The sequence below is a fragment of the Haplochromis burtoni genome, unplaced genomic scaffold (assembly GCF_018398535.1).
Source record: "Haplochromis burtoni strain Fernald_Lab_line unplaced genomic scaffold, NCSU_Asbu1 Contig_504, whole genome shotgun sequence".
Classification (NCBI taxonomy): Eukaryota; Metazoa; Chordata; class Actinopteri; order Cichliformes; family Cichlidae; genus Haplochromis; species Haplochromis burtoni.
In genome coordinates this window covers 138,466-154,541 of record NW_024582865.1, presented here as the reverse complement: position 1 = coordinate 154,541, position 16,076 = coordinate 138,466, and the positions used below count along the sequence as shown (strand labels likewise).

Sequence of the window (16,076 nt, the reverse complement as noted above, 5' to 3'; positions counted from 1 at the left end):
TATATATATATATATATATATATATTTCTCTCAGCAAATCAGATATCCCACACTACAGACCTCCCACTGATGGAGACCAGCTGAGTCTGACTCACTCACAGTGCTCCTGGGCTCGCTGGTCACTGCGTTTTTAGCCTTTACAGACACTAGTTTGTCAGGATAACAATAAACACGCAGCACCTCTCTCTGCTGTCCTCTCCATTTGCAGTCAAGGTGACTACAGAGAAGCAAGCGCACTGCTGATGCATAAGGAATATTTGAAGAGCACTCACTGTGCGTCTGTGTGAGGCAGTTCAGTAGTAGTTTCTATGTTTAGCTCATTTGCCACAGGTAATGCATCACAACCTCAATTTTAGCTGTTCTTTGCTTTACTTTAACACCCCCCACCCCTATCATCTCCCCATGCTTTTCTCCTTTATTGTTCTTGTAAACCTACCACACCTGCTCTGTTTCATCCTCCATTGCATGTGGATTGATTTTAATGTGTGTTGTCTCCATTCGGTTTGTAATGTCAAATGCCAGAAATGACACGAGAGACTTTGTGGTTGATCATAGAATACGTGTTTTCGCCGTTGCCCTCCGCGATTACGGAAAGCGTGTGGTGTTTGAAAAAACGCATCCCTGCAGTAAAGATCAGAACTGCGGAGCTCAATGATGTTGTCTGAATGTCTTACTGTTTATCCTGGCCGGCAGGCTCCAAGGACTCACACAAGTACAAAATGGCTACACTTGTTAGCAGTATCATTCGGCTGTAAGTAACATTCTATAGCCGTTCAACAGTTTGCTATTTTGCCTTTTTCCACTCAGGCAACTTCTCATTTCCCAGAATCCTCCTGTTCCTCCTTCAGTCTCTCCCTCTTGGTTCTGTCCATCTCCGCATCCTCAGGCTCAAGCGGCTCTCTTGCTAATAAAAAGACATAAGCTGCAGTGCTTGAATGAGTGTCTTTGTGTATGTTTGTGTAGATGTGGTTTTTTATTTTCATTGTCATTTCTTTCAATTGTGGAAGCAGATTTAATCATTTTCAGTTCAAACTCGAGCTTTAGGCCAAATGACTTGACTTTAGACTTGACATGTCCGAGTTGACTTCTTAAGCCTGTAAAAAAAAAGCTGGAACATCTCCAAAGACATCAGGTTTATATTTTTATTCTTTTTATTCTTATATTTAGTTTCACTCTCAACAGCCTGATATAACCTCAGACCAGTGTTGGGAAGGAAAATGTGATGTGATTTTATTTTCCGGTACCAAGCATACACACTTCGTAAGGGGCAGCTTGTTCGCTATCTCCAGTTAGATAAAGGACTGCTCTTGCTGTTCAGTGGCCAGATGTGGCCAGATGTGCTAGACTGGAAAGTCTGTGATGGGTGAAGGGAGTACAATGTAAAAAAACAAAACAAAAAAAATGGATACATTATTACATGGCAAGCGCTACTATTCAGCGTGTGGTTAAAAAAATATGGGAAAAAATCTTTAAATTAATAAGGAAAATTCCTTGATTGTAAAACCATATATTATTTTACTTTTCAGTGTGGCATGTGATGACTATGCACTCTGTGTTTTGAAATGTATGTACGTGGCTGGTTTGCTGTCAGTAGTTTGCTGGTATCAAAATGTTTAAAGATTTCTGGAGAACTGTGTGGAGCCTCTGAGGCTAAAACACCTGCTGTTGAAAAGGTCATTAAATGTTTCTAAACTGGAGGGATGGCAGCAAGTCTGATGTTTGATTTCTACTTATTAAATACAAAAGATGCAACATGTAGGTGTGAATGATTGGATGTCTGCTGCTGAGCTGCCCGGAAGCAATGTAATAACTTTTTTCATTGGGAATACATATTCAGTAAAAGTAACTGGTCTGACACTGACAGACAGACAAAACAAACAATAAAGAAAAAGAGAAAAAGATCAGCATCTTTGTTCTGGTTTACAGGCCTACAAAAGGTCACTTGAGTGCTTAAAATAGAGGAAACTACAATGAAGGGATTATGTAGTATACTGACTATTCAACAAGATGCATAAAGCCAAGACTCCAAAGCTATGCTCAAGCTTGAGAGAAGCTGCATGACTAGATTTGGACTTTTCTTTAATGACATCAAATCATCATGACGCAAAAGGACTTGAACATTTGAGCTCTTTGTCCTTTTGAAAAAACAGAGATAATCTTGTAATTTTTACTCATGATTAATGCAACATGAATCAAATTATGCAATGACTTGATATGTGCTACCAGTTTTTATGTGCATATATTTATGTGAATATAGAGTAGATCTATGAAAAGGTGAAATTCATTCTGGGTCTAAGACTGATTTGGGAATGACGGTGCTGTATCGAAGGCAAAAACTAATTTATGTGAGATCTTTATTGCCAAAAAGCATCTTGACAGAAGAATAGACCTCTGCATGCGTAACACATAACATTCTGTCAATTTGCATTAAATTATCCTGCAAAATGGAGATAATCAAATTATTGAGCTCACAATATCATGTAATGAAATTTAAATCTAAGGGCCAGTGTGAGCGTCAGCCAATCAAATCACATTTATTCAAAGGATCCAGTGCAGCTGTTAGCCAATGAAATTATTTTATGCAAATATCCTGAGAGGGCGATGTGTTGCCTGTGGAGTCGGGTAACAAAATGTACGGCTGTCACGAGGTGAAGTGGTCACAAACAGGGGGCTGCACCAGCAATGACATGCTAAATACAAACCAAGTGATAAAACAAATGTGAAAAAGTGCAATGCTGGAAAAGTAGAATGTTTGCCTGTAAATTAAAAGTAAAGTAAAAGCATTTCTGGTTTGTGTCACACTTTTCACAGTTTCGCTACTGCCCAGAGAGTACTTGACATGAGTTTGCAGATATGATAGCAAGTTCCAGTCTACTAAAGATCAAAGCAATTGCAAGGAGGTTGCCAACTGGTTGGGAAATGTACATTTTTCCCTAGCAACCAGTGGTTACCAGATAGCCAGGCACTGGCCTCTAGGCCTGTGGGACTGGGGCTTTAAGGACTCAGCGGGGTTCTTGATTGGCAGTGCATTGGCAAATCATAATGAGCTACAGACAGCTGAAAGCATCTGCAGGCAGACATGTTGCCTGCTCTTGCTTGTGTTGTTGTTGGCTGTTGCCAGACGCGAAGAATAGCAAAGTTCTATCATACAAAGAGCTGAAGTGAAACAAGAAAAAGTGTCCTCTAAAGCCACCGTCTGTACGTTTCATATTGTTTTTTTTGTTTTTTTGTTTTTAACTCTACTGTCACTCCATTAATTGATCTGGCTGATTTGTAAATCAATCGCCTGCTTATTAGCGCTATAACGATCATGAACCATAACCATGAATCCTGTCTTACAGGGATGGACAAAATAATATGAATACCATGATATATTTCCATTCAGCTTTCTGCAAGCCTACCTAAGTAGCATGACTTAAAATATGTGCTTAAATCAGTGGTTCCCAAACTTTTTCTGCTAGACCCCCTTTGTTTTACAAGAAAAATGTTCGCCCCCCCTCCCAAACCACCTACCCCGCCACCGCACACCCCAAACATTTAGTAAACAATTAAGCAAATACAAGTAAACTGCAAGAAATTACAGGTAGTAAGAAAATACACTACTAACTGTTTTACGCTACGTCCACACCTACACGGGTATTTTTGAAAACGCAGCTGTTTCTATGCGTTTGGGCCTTTCGTCCACACGTAAACGGCATTTTGAATCACTGAAAACGGAGAGTTTTTAAAAATCCTTTTTTGCGTTTTCGTGTGGACGAGGAATACAGGAATGCATTTCGTCAAAGGTATGTGGCTTTTTTCACGTCACGCTGTGCGCCACGTTATTGTTTACATGAGATGAATTGCAGAATGGCAGATAGAGACAAAATACTGTTAATCTGACTATCTGCAGTTTTTACACGCAGTTACGGTCCCTCCATTTACAAAGGCAGAGGCGTCACGGTGTGATTATTTTACGTGTAGTTGTTCTTTTCCTGTGTAATAAAATTCAACATTGCTATCAATACATTTTTCAAAAAATGCCTCTCTGTGCAAAATGGGTTTAAAAACATAAACAACTGTGGTCCCATACCGGCATTTGAACCAGGGGAACAAATTGTGGCAGGATGAGCCTGATATTATTTGTATCCCCACTTTTTTTTTTCTTTTCATACCGTGACCCCCCCCCCCCCCCCCCGCAATGGCTCTGCGCCCCACACTTTGGGAACCTCTGGCTTAAATCGATAATACTGCCTCTGTCTGAGTCTCGACACTGTTGCATTTTTAAAAAATCTTTCTTATCCTCAAACAGCAACCTTAGCTTAAATAAGCTGCATGTTTGTGAAGCATTTGTGGGTCAGCCTCGTCACAGTCACAGGTCTGTTGTGATGTTGTCCTCTGTAATAGGCTGCAATGAGCTGGTCATGTTTTAGTGGGGTTTGACAAAATAATAGGGGTACTTTACAGTAACATAGCCGGCAGGCTTTTGCTTTTTGTTTTTTTTGTTTTCTCTTCATCCACCAACTGAATAATGGGAGCTTCTTCTCTACACACACTCACATACACATGGGTCTTGACACAAGTAAACAGTCATGTGCCAGAGAGGCCAGAGGAGGTTGTTAGCTCTCTTCTGCGAGACAGAGCCACATATTAGCCTCAATATATATAGGCTCTTTCTCTCTGTCTCCCTCCCTCTGTCCATCATTGACTTGCCAACAGTCAGATGTTGCTGTCATCCTCAGCCGTCCCTTCATTTGTCTCTCTAATGGGAATCCCCCTCTGTTTTCTCACACAGCTCTTATTTCAACAATTCCTCACTTTTTTCCCATGACTGTGTCCCATTTCACTGTCAATCTCTCTTCCCTCTGACACACATAGATTTTTTAATGTCCTATAAATGTGTTATATAAATCTAATTCATATTATTATTTTTGGATGACTCTCGCGCCGTAACTGCAGGAAAATGGCACATTCAGACTTATAGTAAGCAGCTCCTGTGTTTTTCCTGATGCATCCTAACTGCTCAGCTTTCTTGTTTTTGAAGTAGAGGCATTAAATGGGCTTAATGACTTGTTTCATTCTACCCTAAACTAACCTCTCTCTATTTTCTTCTTCTTGTTCCCTTTCCCACTTTTTGTTCCTTTTTTGTTAGTGATGTGAAAAGTGCTCTGAGACTGAAGGCTCAGCTGGTTTGGAAAAGACCTCCATCTGCAAAGGTAAAAAGTTTTCCCCCTTCCTCTTTGTGTCTGTCGGTTTTTCATTCTATTCTCTGTCTCTGCTTTTAAACGCCAACCTTCACTGCTGGATGAGAAGACATCTGCAGAATACAAAGCAGCGCTTTAGCAGTTTAGACCAAAAGTGGCATGCGGCAAACATTTCAGACAAATGCACAAAATGCACACACACACATACATAAACAGGCGTGCAACACGGTGAAAAGGTAATTCGTCACATGATTTACCCTTTATTTCCTTTGAGAAAATGTTCATGACACAAACACAGGAGGAGATTTTGTGTGTGACTGCGTGCGCACGTGTGTGAGGAGAGATGAAAAATCCTATTATCTCTTCCCTTTATGAGAAATTGTGAGCTGTCAAAGTTTAAGGGTTACGGCCACCCAAGGACACGGGACTGGTAACAGAAAAATCTAGACGTGTTTATTGTACAGTCAAATTGGAGCTGGGCTTAGAGTGAAAATACCACAATATTTCAAACTTACCCTACTGAGCATTACAGCATGATCCGACGGTGTTTTATGTTTTTTATGTTTTGAATCGGAAGCTTTAACATGATTTGTCTAAAGTCAAGCAGGGTTGTAACCAGTAATAAGCAAGGTCTAAATTTTTTCTCTTACTGTGTCACCCTGATAAAGATAAGAGGCAGAGGATTCATGGATAATAGTGATAATGGTTGACGATCATATTATAATGCTGGAATTCTTCTTTGTTTAAAGTTAACAAAGTAACAATGTTTATGCAGAGGCAATAACCAGTAAAGTCAAACCTCAAATAATGTGATGATTTCCTGAAAACATGTAGTAGCTTCTGTGTAATAACCAGAAATCACAGCTGCAAAATGCCACATTTCCTCAAAATCTCACAGTTTCTATAATTTTAAACATAGGACAAGAAAATAATGCTACATCCAAATGTTAGAATTGTGAACAGTGTTGGTCAAGTTACTTGAAAAAAGTAATCAGTAACTAATTACTGATTACTCCCCCAAAAAAGTAATCCCCTTACTTTACTGATTACTTATTTTCAAAAGTAATTAATTACTTAGTTACTTAGTCACTTTTTAAAAACACGATTTACAACCTGAATAGGTGATAAAGCGATAGATCTTTCAGCCCAATTCTTTTTTTCTACATAGTCCATCATACAAAATGTAATCAAATGGAAAAGTCTCTTTTTTTAACTTGTTTTATCAGTTTTAATCTTTTAACTTTATGCATCAAGCAAAAATTTAATTATATGCAACATTCTCTGACTTGAATAAATTAGTTTAACATTTAAACCTATTTTCTACACATTCCAACACATAAAATAAAAAATAATTTGTGTTTACACTCACTCTTTCAAATAGATGCAAGTCACAGCAGAAAATTAATAAAGTCAAAGACTAAGCGGTCCTGGTGCTCTATTTTCACCTGTAAAGCAGGACTGAGGGTAGGCGGAGGTTTTCCTTGGTGCAGGTGTGCCGCGGTCAGTTGCGCATTACGTTGTTACGCACTCGGTGCTTGCTCGGAACTTTAGAGGGTTTTTTTCGCTGTAAAAAGAAGTTTTCTTCCCACGCACGATGGACGCTAATGTTTTTGTCACTTTTTATGGAATCAAACTCAAAGTAAGGTCAGTACTTCCACGCTTTAAACGCTGCACGCTCATACTCTCTCCCACACTCGATATGTGATCCATTGTTGATCTGCACACAGCTGTTGTCACAAACGGCGCACTCGCTTACGTCACTGTCGTGAGACATTCTCGCAAAAAAAATCACGGTTTTAGTAACGCAGTAACGCAGCGTTCCTACGGGAAGTAACGGTAATCTAATTACCGTTTTTGCAATAGTAATCCCTTACTTTACTCGTTACTTAAAAAGAGTAATCAGATTACAGTAACGCGTTACTGCCCATCTCTGATCGTGAACCGAGCATGGTAGCTCTGGTTATTTTATATTACACTACTAGGAAGTAAACAATTTACATATGTAGGCTGAATGATAGCGACAAAAGATTTATTAATAATAACATTCAGCTTTCAGCACTAATTTAATCATTTTTTAAGGATTTGATTGAGGTGTTATTGGTAAATCTGTTAAATCTGGTATCTCTTTAATAAGTGTGCAGTCTGTTTCTACACAGTACACGAACCCGTGCCAGCAGCGTTGCTAGTTTATACACTTTCACTTAAAAAAAAAGTGAAAGAGTAAGAATAATAGACTACACTTCTGACAAGAATTAGAGTTGGTAGTAGGTCGTAGAGTTGGAAGACGATCAAAACCAGAAATTTTGAAAACCATAAATAAATGTGTGTTGTAGTTTGCATGTTTTGCAAGAGGGACCTTGTATATAGAAATATAGAAGTATAAAACAAAACAAAAGAATTAGAAAGTATTTCTTTGCTTGAAATTACAATAGCACAACAGAAAAGATGCATGTTCTCACATATCATTGCAGTTCCCATAATATTTTAATCTTCCTTTCACTGACAAACACAGTGAAACATTGTTGTTTTGGCCTCCGTGCATCTGGTGCATATGCCCGATATAGTCTGATTATAATTATGACTTGTCAGAGGTTACTTATGTTTGCATGATTACAGTGTGTTAATCTGAGGCGTGCATTCAGTGAGCATCAGCACAAACTGAATTCCAGTCCTCTTTTGAGATTTTACTTTTCTTCCAAATTCACATCAGGTTGCTACAGTATAGCTCGATAAAATAAACAATTATTTTGTGTCATAGATTAGGATTGTTAAAATTCAGCTTCCCAGTACAAACACACTGTGATCTGTTGATCCCTGAGCTTCTCAGGCTTGTTGTGAGGATAGGCCAAAGCAAAACTGACCACCAGAATTAATTTTTATTCTGTATGTTTTAGCAGCCTGGGGATTGTAACATTAAAAACACCTGGTGGATTTTATTTAGATTATATATACTCCTTATATGTGAAATACTGCTCAATGAGCCAGTTTAAATTTTACACTGTCTGGAGAACACATTCAAACAGTGCTTTGTCTGAAGGTATTCACGCTGTGAAGCTAAATTTAACTTTTAAGTAAATAATTGAAACATGAAGAAGATGGATGGATGGGTGGATGGATGGATGGATGGTTGAATGGATGGGTGGATGGATGGATGGATGGATGGATAGTTGGATGGATGGATGGATGGATGGTTGAATGGATGGGTGGATGGATGGATGGTTGGATGGATGGATGGATGTTAAAGAGTCCTACTGAAGTGTTCAAATGTAAGAATTTGGGCGTAAGTCAAGTGTGACACTGCACCAATGGCAGTGTACCTCTGAGATACTGATAGCTATGATAAAACAGCAGCATTTGATTGATTTGTGATGAGAACTGATTCACTGATTGGCTATAAAACAAAAGTCATTAACACATACATAACAGAGGCAGTGTCATCAAAACATAAATCTTGTCTCTTATCCTCGGCATGCTACACAAAATGTCTAACTAACTAATGACAAACAAACACTTTTAATGACATTGTTAATCATCACTTCAGTGTTTATTAACAGCCATCAACGATATACTTAAGTGAAATTAATGCTAGACTGATCATTCATTTAAATTGTTGATTATATAATGATCACAATGATAAACTCATGACAAAGCTTGTGTATGTAAAGGGTCTCGAGGACTAGCCACCAGTAGTGCAAATTTTCTGTGTATTTTGAATTCAAACCTATATTCATGAGGCAGTTCACAGGTTTGATACCTGCTCTGTAATTATTGCCTTATTATTGCCACTTCCTGTGAAAGTGCTCTTTGTCGATTCTTAACGGGTGACAGTGTGTCAGCCTTCAGTGTTTGTTTGCGATGCTCCCTGTGGCCTGTAGCTTTTTGAAAACACACTGTTGCCTATTTGTACACAACAGTATTCATCCAGTGGCATACATTTCATTCTTTAAACAGTCCTTGTCTGTCAGAGCTGAGCGCAAACTAAAAGATTCCTAAAACAAAATTAACAGCAGGAGGCTTTACACATCTTATTATGATTGTATCCACCCAGTGTGCCAGGATCGATGATCAAAAGGAGATAATGGTTGACAGAACACTATCATTATCATCAGTTTCAGTGCTTATATTGTCACTGTGACCTTCTTTCATCAGACTAATCATTATCATCATTATTTTTATCCTGCACAAATGTACACACCATTGTGCCTCCGTCCGTCCGTCCTCCATTATTCCAGCCTCTCTGCCAAACACTGTCTCTGATCCTCCAGACACAAATGTGGCTACCCTCGTCTGTCAGCATTTACACACCAAATGGTGTTTGACCAAGATTCAAGGCTTCTCTATTCCCATCCCTAATGCATGTGAATGACCTGCTTGCCTACGTTTGTCTGCGTATGTGTGTGTGAGGGATGTGTATGTGCGTAATGAGGTGATTTTTATTCGTCGTCCCTGTCCTCTTGGCCTGTCAAGACCGCAGATTCAATTTGAGTGGTGAGATAGAAAGCGAGAGATTATGCTTGTCTCTCTCTGTGTGTGAGTCTGTGTGTGTGTGTGTCTGTGTGTGTGTGTGTGTGTGTGTGTGCGTGTGTGACAGAGTGATAGATTCCTGCCAAAGTATTCTCATCTTTGAGCCCAGAATCAGAGATGGATGTAGAGATGAATGCTATTTTTGCAAGGCTGTGTGTTTGCCTCTGTTTGTGCATGAGTGTGCATGTGTGTGTGTGACTGAGAGAGAGAGTGTGTGTGTCTGTGTGTGTTTGTCTGTATAGGAAAGTAGATGGAGAGCTCAAATTTAACAACTTGGCACCAGCCTGTGTGTGTGATAGAGAGAAGAAAAGATAAAGAGCGAGGAAAAGGGGACAGGGGAGAGGAAGAGGGCTGTTTGGGTGTGAACAGGGGAGTGTGTTTGCTGCGACGAGAGATTTTTTAGGGGAAAGTGGAATTTTAAATTACAGGAGAGCAGATTATCTGACTGGGGAGACAAGTGCTGCTTCATCTGTCTTGTGAGCCAAGCAGGCACAACAATGAGTACAGGAATTTACATACAAAGACATGCTGCTTTCCGCTGAGAAATTAGACTGTTTCCCATGTGTTAGTGTGTGCGTACACCACCATGCATCCACGCATATCCACACTTTTTGTTATCAGTGCATGTGGATTTGTGTGCATTGTTGAATTTGGACAACATGTTAAGTTGAGTCTCAAAGGTGTGCCAGGGTGGGAGCTACAGGCTCAAAAGACAACCTGATTCTGCTTTCGGAGACCTTTATATATTATGTAGCATTCGATTTTTAATGCTGACATTTCAGTTTAAAAGAAGCATTTTATTACTGAGTTGTTGTCTGAGAGAGAGCTATGTTATGTATGTTTGCGAGTTTAATTCGATTCCGTTTTATTTTAATATAGCCCCAAATTATACCAACAGCTTTATACAGTTTTATATTGTAAACTAAAAACCTTACAATAATTGAGAGAAAACTCCAACAATAAAACAAACCTGTATGAGCAAGCACTTGGTGACAGTGGGAAAGGAGAACTCCCTTTTAATGGGAAGAAAGGCTCAGAGAAGGACGGGACAGAAGACACAATGATAATGATGATAATTTAAAAATGCTCTGTTGATGGGCTGAGGGAAAGCAGGAGAACAATCCAGAAAGACCAGGCTCAGGAACGGGCAGCAACCTGCATCAATCAGCTCTGGGGTGAAGGATTGTCCACCTCCTAGGATTCATGAAGCATGTGAAGGTGTTATTCACTGTATAAAGAAAAAGAAGGAAATATACAAGACACTTTGCTACATAAATATTCTATTTTTTCACTCTTTTTTTGTGAAAAAGGGAAAAGTCATCAGCAATTAACTTCTACATACAGACATCTGAAACATTACTATATGCTTCAGAAAGATGTATTAGAGCTTTGTAAATCCACAACCATCAGATACACACTGATTTAATATTTGTTTTCATCTTTGTTTCTGTTTTAGACTTAAAACGGATTCGAATCTTATCTTTTTCCTCACTGATGTACACACAAGACTCCAAAATTATAAAGTAAAGATGTGGGGTTTTTTAGACTGAAAGGCTAAAATATTCCACTAACAATTTTGACGTTTCACTTAACAACAGGTTAACGTAGCGATTTCTGAGGAACTAAGAGGATAAGCAGCAGCCACTCCATGCTAATCAAATCCACTTCATTAATTAATCATCGGCAACTGTGACCACAGCTGCAAAAACAGACGTTTCGGTATCCTGCTGGTCTGGAGCATACTAATGCCACAATCTTCCCAGGACTGATCCCAAGGTTGGACTGTGCAATGCTCAAAGAAATCTCCACAGGCCGCACTTAGCATGTTAAAGTTCCAGGCAGCACAATAAAAAACAAACTGAACAAGTAAGGTTGATTTGGAAGGGTTGCTAGGAGAAAGCCTCTCCTTTCTCCCTAAAAACAACATCAAAGGTTAGGTTTGCAAATATACATCTGAACAGACCACAACACTTCCAGAACAATGTCCTCTGAGCAGATGAGGCTAAAGGCAGATAACAATCAGCAATCGTGCACAGCGCCATGCTTGGAGAAAACCAAACACCTCATACAGCTGCTGGAAGGGTGATGATTTGGCCTTGTATTCCAGTCACAGGGCCCCCTGCAGTCATTGAGGGGAGCACATTGTCCTGGTCAATGATCAGGAGAGCTGTGCATAAATGACTGCCTGCAAACTTCAGTGAACATAAGGAAAGAACATGATTGCTGCTAAAGGTATAGCAATATATACTTTTTCCTCAGCCAAAGAACTTAAGTAATTACAAAAACGTTTTTATCCAGTCCCGTTTTATGTTTTTCATTTACCATCCTCCCTGTCCCTGTGGTAGAAACGCTCCACAGCGTGATGCTGCCACCATCGTGTTAGACTGCAAGGATGGTGTTAATGAGGTGTCTGACTCAGTGGCTGCTTCCCTCCACAGACATCATTGGGAAAAGCCAAAAATGATGCTGTTTGATTTCAATGGTAAACATTACAGAGTCTGGCTTGACTCATGCTAGTTAATCACATCATGGCTATGCAGTGCAGCCAGTGGTCAAAACACACAGAGAATTTCATTCCTGCTGAAGGAAATGTATTTACATACTGTCTGTACCGAAAAAAAGGAGAAAAGATGCAGGAAAACACGCATGACATCATAAATTATACCAGCTCATGAGTGATCAATCACAGGGCTGTTAGGACTCACAGTATGTAATGGTGCGTAATGATACAAAGGCTGCTTCGGGGCTGTTAGTAAACGCTGACACTGCAAGAATGAGGATAGACCAAGTCCTATTTTCTGGCACACGATCATGATTGAGCTTCATGCTCAGAGCAGATTTAGTAGGGGTGTCTCAGCAGTCCTTTATAGTGGTAGCTAAGATCCCTGCTTAGGTTGAGCCATGCAGCGTGGGGAGTTGTGTTTTTGTTCTGTTTGGTTGTTTTTGATATGATTAAAAACAGGAGTTATATCAAATGCATTAAAAATCCAACAAGATTGTAATGAAGCAAAAACTGGTAATGATGAGAAATTGAACAGTTCAGCACTGAGATCATCACACAAGGGCATTTCCTTTGAATTTTAATTAGCAGGAAAATTTATTTTCAATGAAAACAAAAAATCATGAAGAAAACCTTTTAATTTAAAAAAACAAAGGATTTTACAACAATTATTGTTTTCATTTTACAAATATGACTGGACTGATTTTGAATAGTCTTTTGCTTCTTCTTTATAAAGGCCAGAATAAAGATTATTTTCCTTCAATATAACCTCAAGTTGATTTGATGCAATAAGAAATATCACGCGCAGCTCGCTGTGACATCTGATATCTCTCTGGTTGGGTGTCAGCTCTGGTAGACATCCAAATTAGACAGAGCGGCACGCAGAGGAGATCCATCTTGGTTTATTGATAAAGCACAGCGACAGCAGGAGACGCATTTCTTCACTCAGCCGTCACTGGCACCACACTTTAGTTGTCCATGTATCTACCTGACTGAATGTGGGCTATTTGTAAACATCAATATATATATTTTTTGTCAAATTAACTGCCATTCTGAGGATTAATGACAAAGAAGACCGAACTAAACATGCAAAATAGCGTCTGATTTCTCATTTGAGAAACTTTTTTGTTAAAGTTACATTTATGATGTGAACGGTGTGAAGATGTTTTGGAGTTTCAGGAAACTGAAATAGATGGGAAATTGTTTTGCAAGCATTTGAATGCAAAGTCTAGAGCCTGGATGGGGTTACCTGTGGTTAGCATGTTAGCATAGAGAGGGATGCAAACAACTTCCTGGGCATCTAGGGGTGCCATCAAGATGGAGTTGCATGGGTAAAAGTTTGTGCTGCAGACGTTTTCCTTCATGGTAATGTGACCATCATCCCCTTCTATACTTGGCATGCTTGAATTTATTCATGGTCACCATAACATTTTGGAACTGGCAGTCGGCATCAGATCCAGAGTAATGCCTCTTTGAAACACATAACTGAACCATCACAGATGGACCCTCAGTTTCCTCGCATCCATCATCCAGCGACAGCACATTATAGAAGATATAGTTCATATCTCTTCAGCTTTTTTTCTCATCATTTCTTTCCTTCTTCACATCCTCTGTGTGTCATCCTCTGCCTTTGATCCTTCAGCGGGCATGTCTGTTGTTGTTATTCTGGTCACCACGCAACAGCAGCACCATAAAAATCAAAGCGGTCATAACATATATAATGAGAAAAAGAAGTAAATAAGCTGGGTGCAAGTTTCCAAGCACTATATCCAGAGATGGAACAGCTCAGAAAAGCCACCAGAAATCATAATGAAAAAAAAGAAAGATATAAAATAACAAGAAAACTTTAGCTTTTCGCAAAGCAAACAATCCTGATGAGACACAACAATTAAACCTACACAGACATGGGAACCACATGCATACATGGCACAGAAAAGACAGCAGGCTCCTATAACTTTTTAATTCCTTCATATCGTGGGAGGTTTTGTATCCTGGTGTTTGTGCTGGTTTCCTCTGCTGGCCCTGGTTTCTGCAGCCCATCAAAAAATGCGACTAACACTGCCCATCTTGGCCCAGGACACTCTTGCACAAGACATCGTAATCCTGTTTGTCTCTGCTCAGTGTTCAGCTCACTTTTTCTTTGAAGGTTTAAGGATTTTTAAATGTGAACAAAGAGTCATTTTCAGAAAATCAATCTGTTTTTTTTTTTTTTAATTAAAAGAGGTATTGGTTTCATGAATGATTTATGAAACAGCCAAAGACAGACACAAATGGAAAAACACAACTGTTTTCATCAATTGCTGATTGTTTTCAGAGATTTCTTTTTGTTTTCTAAAACAAATCGTCCCCTGATTCAGAGATCTTCATGACATGCAATCTGAGAAATGTCATCAACACCTTTGCAATATAATACTTGTCTTACTTGTTCCTTTTGTTTTTTTCATTGTTTTTGGAGTATCCATTACTGCCCCAGTGTTGCTGTTCCTATAGTGTTATGATTAATGTTGCTTCAGGAAACTTCGGTGGGGTTGACCTATCACACCGCTGCGATGCCATAGATTTGGGACTTGGGGAAAACACCAGACTGGTGAGATAGCAGAGTAGTTGGAAGCTAGTGTGAAGTTTTCTTGCAGGGCTTTATGCCAAATAAGCCTCACTGGCAAAAATGCCAAGTTGGACTACTTGGCAATCAGTGTGTTTCTGTGTCTTACAGGCCTCCTGGCTTTTAAGCAGAAAGGTTCAGGAAGTGAGGTGAGATAAAGAGCAACACAGTCTGTGCAGACTATTTTTTGAGTTTTTTACTTTCCTTTGGTTAAGTGTAGGACAAAATCATTTGTTGAACACAGTATTAAAAGTGTTACTGCCAAAGTGTCTTGAAGTCAAAATATCCCAGACAACATGGCAACGTGACTGGTCAGTTGCAGACATGTTGCTTTAGCAACACTGATGCTGTTGCAGCACCATCAATATAGAATCGTCATGATTGTGCAACTGTTTTCACACAGTTTTGTTTGAAGGGGACAGGACCCAGATCCTGGTGACAGGGTTAAAAACAACTAAATGTCAAAGTCCATAAATAAAAAATGAACAAAATAAATAATTTAACACAGTCCAATGAAAAACTCAAATGCAAAACATATCAGAACAAGGTTATCCAAACATTAGGAACACATCAGGAATGCACCATAGAAGGAAAAATAAAGCCAATCTGGAAATCTGAAGGCCACCAGATGACGATAGTCTTGTAGAAGTTTATGGGAAAACGTCTTTCTGTCCTTACCCCTGTAAACACATTTCTGCTGAGATAAAGCTCCACGTAGTCCAGATGAAAAAGAAAAACATGATGTCAAGTGCTGTTAAGAGCATGCAAAATCAACAGCTGCTGGTATAAATCTAGTCATAAAGAAACGTTGGCCAATCAGAAGATTACAAGCAATAAATCAGTGCACAATCCAACATCAACGAAAGATGCAAACACCTTTGATACTGCAGGACAAAATCTCAGTTTCTCTTCATCCAGACACATAAACGGAGCTTCTGAAAATCATTTTACAGAAACTTTAAAAAATACCTAAGGTAAATACTAGGGGTGCAAGGATACACAAAATTCACGGTTCGGTTCGATACTTTGGTGTCACGGTTCGATATTTTTTCGATCCAAAAAAATGTTCATGCCTTTTTAATTTGTCATTTATTAAAATTCTAAATACATATTTTAACTCAAAAGTACGGTTTTTAAGTTTAATGTTGCTGAAACAACAAAACAATTAAAAAAAATAAATCTGATTTCTGATTGAGGAATCACTCATCTTTGGAAAAGAGAGTTTATTACAGAGAAATGGCTCTTTCCAAAATAAAAGCTATACAAT

General features: G+C 39.0%; 1 protein-coding gene across 2 annotated transcripts in view; it reads left to right on the top strand.

Annotated features, from left to right (window-relative positions):
- The window catches only part of LOC102295446 (protein ELFN1), a 130,991-nt gene that overhangs the window by 76,590 nt on the left and 38,325 nt on the right, over positions 1–16,076 (top strand). For both annotated transcript variants that reach the window (XM_005946984.2, XM_005946985.2), the window contains exon 2: positions 5,132–5,195. The gene's annotated coding sequence lies outside the window, so the exon portion shown is untranslated. The remainder of the gene's footprint in view (positions 1–5,131; positions 5,196–16,076) is intronic.